Source organism: Sciurus vulgaris (genome assembly GCF_902686455.1).
Source record: "Sciurus vulgaris genome assembly, chromosome: 2".
In the NCBI taxonomy this organism is placed as follows: domain Eukaryota; kingdom Metazoa; phylum Chordata; class Mammalia; order Rodentia; family Sciuridae; genus Sciurus; species Sciurus vulgaris.
This window is the reverse complement of record NC_136462.1, coordinates 53,025,133-53,030,640: the sequence shown is the minus strand read 5'-3', so window position 1 is coordinate 53,030,640 and position 5,508 is coordinate 53,025,133.

The following is a 5,508-nucleotide window of genomic DNA, read 5'->3' as shown; positions in this document are numbered from 1 at the left end:
GTGTAAGACACACACCCTTGATTAGCTCTTTTATAAAAGAGTGGTTGGTTTTATAAAATTCAATAAAATTGAATTTATACTGAGTATTAAAAAAAATACTGAAGTTGCCAGAATCCTACAACTGCTATGGAAACCCCTTAATTGAAGACATTTAAAACTAACGAGGAAATAGCATAAGCTGAGAAAACATAGAGGAAATTAGTGTGGATTCTATTGTAGAAGGAATAGGGGAATAAAAGAACAGGGAAGCATGACCAGAGCTGCTGTGAGGGAGATAGAATCTTTGTTTTAAGTAAGAGTACGGAAAAGATGTACCCCATTTGTGTACGATGAATCAAAGTGCAGTCTGTAAAAACAAAAAGATAATTTAAGAAAATACAAAACAAAGAAAAAATTCTGTACAATGACATCATATTGGTACGAGTCTAATGTTCTCAAAGGGACTCCTTCCAATAAGTACAAAAATGATCACATAGTTGTATAAATGCTGTCCTCTTTGTTTAAAAAGTCTTGATTTGTTATAATTCTATCTCATTAAATAATTAATATTGTGATTGCAAAAACAAAAGAACAGAAAAATAATTGAGACATGATCCCTGTTCTAAGTGTATGAAAACTTGGAGCACAACCATGAAGAACTGTCAAGTCCTTTTTTTAGCTTGTGTTTCATGTGGCTCAAGTTTCCCACAGCAAAATATCTGACTAGTCATGCCTTGCCCCTCAGTGGTTTGTGGATCACCTGGAAGTTCTCTAAAAATTCAGTTTCAGGTCTCACTCAGAAGTATGGAATCAAAACCTACAGTTTAACAGATCCCCAGGTGATTCAAACACACATTAAAATCTGAGGCACACTGGTCTAGTAGTGCTGTTTGCCAACATTTTTAATTCTGCCAAAGCACTATTTAAAACCAATTAATTTCTAAATGATGTTATGTATCTTTGAAAAACATACTTTGATTATGCTCTTCATTATTCAGAATCCTTCAGTGGTTTCCCAATATTCTAACCTTGGCCCTAGGGAAATCTGCCCCAGCTCATCTTGTCTTCTGATAGTTGGCCCACATGCACACACACACACACACACACACAAAACCTCAGGAGTCTGATATCACCATTTTCAGACATATCTTGTATTCATTTTTACCTGGAATCATTGGTCATTTGACCATCCCCACCCCAAACAAAGCTTCTTAATTTTGGTAGCCCATCAGAAACCCTTGAGAAGATTTTAAAAGTCCTTATACCTAGGTTTAGCCCAGACCAAGTAAATCAAAACCTCCAGAGGTCCAGCCCACATATTAGTATTTTTTACAACTTCCTGGAACAATTCCAATGTGCAACCAAGGTTGTAAACCACAAGCCTACAAAATCTTCCCTTCTCCCATTCATGTTCTGAAATCCTACCCATTCTCTATAAAATAGAGATTCAGAGCCCATGTACAGCTCCTGATTGTGCCAGCCTGCTATATTCTTTTCCTCACAACTCACAGACAACATTTTAGCAGTGCTTTCTCTTTGTAAATTGCAACATAGCAAATATCACACAACTGCACACAAGAGAGGCTCAATTTTTTTTTAATTAAAAGGTTGTTCAACCTAAATCTGCCACTGGATATCTGAAAAAAGACTGAAGGCAAAAAGTAACTTTCATCTCTCACTAATAATAAACTTGAATGATGGAGCAGAGCTTGTGGGGCTCTGAAGAACATATAAGAATATGACAGCTAAGGAGAGAAAAAGGAGAAAGAGAAATGGAAGCCAGAGGGTTCCTTCCAGATTCTGGCCTTCCTCCAGTTTAGCCCAAGTAACAGTGGTTTAGCCCAGTTGCCAAAGTCAGGAAGAATCTCTGTTCCTCACTCTTATTTTATCCTTTGTGCCTCTTCACTAGAACATAAGATCCAGAAGGGTAAAGAATTTTGTGTTTTATTCAGTGATGTAATTCTATCTAAAGAATGTGTGACACATAGAAAATTTGACAGTTAATTTGATCTGTCAACTTATCAGAACCCTGGGGTGCTCAGATATTTAGTTAAACGTTATTCTGAATGTGTTTATTATGGTGTTTCTGGATGAAATGAACATGGGAAGTGGGCCCAGCCATCTACTGAAGTCCTGAATAGAACAACAACAACAAAAACAAAATGATTAAGGGAGAATTCATTCTTTATGACTATTTTGAACTGGGACACTGATTTTTCCTGCCTTTGATCTCAGACTCAAACTAGAACTTGTATTCTCATCTCTCTTGAATCTTGGGCCATTAGGCATAGACTGGAACTCTACCATTGGCTTCCCTAGAGCTCCAGCTTGCTGACTGCAGATATTGGGATTTCTCATCCTCCATATTCTTGGATTTCAATTTATTATAATAAATCTCTCCCCCAAACCTGTGTGTGTGTGTGTGTGTGTGTGTATGTGTGTGTGTGTATGTCCCCTTTTGGTTATATTTCTCTGGAGAATCCTAATACAAAAGGTGTTCAATAAATAGCTATTAAGTGAATGATCTAATTAGTGACTCCTTAGTGTTCCTTAGTTTAAGTTTTCACTGTCTCTACATGAAGGTTCTACAGTTGTTAACCTAACTTAGACACACACACTCCATCATTTATGCTTGGAAGAATCAGTCTTACTAAACACTCTGTGACCACTATGGCCACTGTTTCTCTCCAGCTTAATATTAAATGTTCCTAAATATAACTCCTAAGATCTAACTCCACTACATATTCCAACTCATCTTCAATGCTTCCCACCATGCATTTTACATTTCAACACCAAAGAAACTTACTTTACTGGCAGTTTCTCTAATACTCAAGGACCATGGTCATATCTGCCCTTACATATCATGTCTTCATTACCTGCATTTACTTCCTGACACTATTTACCTGGAAATCTCCTTTTCATCCTTCAAAATCAAATTCAGTGACAATTTTGTTACCTTCCAAAATAGGATTAACTACTATCTTCTGGATATTGACCCTAAACATTTAACTTACCTCTATAGTCTCTTCGATTCTACTTTTTTACACTTTTATAATTATATGAGTTAGGATGCTTTGGTCTACAGAAACCAGAATGCCAATGAGTAGTTTAAAAAAATAAAGACATGTAATTATATTAAGATATAATATACCTAAATACATTAAGAAGTTCAGACAATTCTAGCATGTGCAATAGTTTAACTATGCATAATAGGTCCAGGTTCTTTCCCCACCATCATCTTCAATTTGCCTGTGATGTTTCTCCTTAGAGGTGCAAGATGGCCTTCATGCCCTCAAGCATTGTCTCTTCACAGGATGGAGCCCTAAGGGAAGATACAGGGCAGAATGAGTTTCTCTTTTCCAAGAAAGAAACTACTTTCAGGATACCACCTAGGACTTTCTTCTGCATTGCATTGGCTCAATCTGGTCATCAGACCATACTTGGACCAATATCTGTCAAAGAGGAATAGTCATCAAGACTGTATTAGACCAATCATGATTCAGCACTCAGGCCTGAGTCAATTGGCACATGAACCAAAATGAGATTCTGCAAACTGAAGAAGAATGGGTTATAATAGAATATGTAACCAGTAGTGGCACCATGTTAGTCTATATGTCTTTCTCTTTAATAAAATGTGGTAGGTTTGAAGGCAAAGGCCATACCATTTCATCTGATAGCCTGCATCCACAGGACAATGTCTAGCATTAAAATGAAATTGAATTCTGAAGCTCATTGAGGAAAAACTTAAGATAATTACATAAATGGCCTAAGAAAAGGCTCCTAATTCCCTTTGCCTCTGTTTTCCCATCTATAAAATAGAAGTAATACCTCTTCAACCCTTAAAATTTGTATAAAACAAAAATTAGGCTAGTTCCAGTCATTGTTATGATACATAAGAAAACAAAGCATGAAGAACAAATCAAAAAATCTAAACCACTTTTTTTTTTTATCAATAAGAAGGAATTCTTAACATATCGTTAATGTACCAATACTTTTGGAGCAGGCATGCTTTCATGCCGTATTAGTTTTCTAGGACTGTTGTAACTCAATGGGTGGTTTGAACCATAGAAATTTGTCATTTTACAATTCTGGAGGCTAGAGGTTCAAAATCAAGGTCTCAACAAAGTTTTTGTCCTTCTGAGGGCTAGGAGGGAAGGATGCATTCCAGGTCACTCTCTTGGCTTGCCTATGGACATCTTCTCCCTATGTTTCTTCACATCATCTTCCCTCTGTGCACACTTACCTCAATGTCAAATTTTCCCTTCTCATAAGGACACCAGTCATACCAGGTTAGGGTCTACCCTAAAGGCCTCTTTTTAACTTGATTAACTCTGTAAAGATCCTATCCTCAAATACTACAACATTCCCAGGCACAAGAAGCTAGGACTTTAACATGTGAATTTTAGGGGTACACCATTCAACCCATAACACACACATTATCTCATTTCATTCTCATAGCAATCCTCTGCAGCAGAACTACTGTCATCCTGATTTCGCTGAGGACGGCACAGTAACCATGAGGTCAAGTAAGTTCTCCAAGGAGACACAGAGATTGGTGGAGCAGACCCATTTTATCTTATTCATGAAGTAACCATAATTTAAGGTGGCAGGATTATTTATAAAACATATATTCTGATTTTGAGGTATTTGGTAGGATTACCTAAATACTCACTTAATCACATTGTAAAGGTGAACAGCATTGTACCCAAGAACAATAAAATTAGAGTTGGTAGTTTCCAATCCCTTCATTTCACACATATGGAAGTTGAGGCCCAAATATATAAACTTACAACCTAAAGTCACATAGGTTGTTCATGTAAAGATCTAATCAGAAGCAGGTCTCTTAGTACAGCATACTTTCTATGTTGTGCTTCTCACCTGCAAAGCACAAAGCAGGCCAGGGTTAAAGGAGGCTCGTTGAACTGACAGTGCAGACACAGGCTTTTCCTAACTCTGCTACTGAATGCATGACACTGATTAATTATATAGTTAGTCATCCAAAAAATATTTATAGGAATGTTCATTCATAAGGGACAATATATATCATGGTTAAAAGCATGGGCTTCAGGGCCTTGCTAGTCAGATCCTAATTCTGTTACTTACTGAGTGTTATGGTTTAGATCTTTAATGTCCACCCAAAATATCATGTGTTAGAGATGTAAGAATGTTCACAGGGGAAATGATTAGCTTACGAGAGCTATAACCTCATCAGTGGATTCATCCATTGGGTGGACTAATTTGAGTGGACTATCAAGTGGTAACTGTGGCAAGTGGGGTGTAGCTGGAGGAAGTAGGTCAATGGGAACATGTCCTTTGGAATTTTGTCTTGTCCCTGGCTCCTCAGATGCACCTCTCCCCGACCCCAGCTTCCACACTGCCATGAACTGAGTAGCTTTCCTCTGCCTTACATTTCCATTTCCACCATGATATTCTGCTTCACTTGGCCCAGAGCAATGGATTCACTGACCAGGGACCAAAAGTCTGAAACCATGAGCCAAAATAACCTTTTTCTCCTCTAAGTTGTTCTTA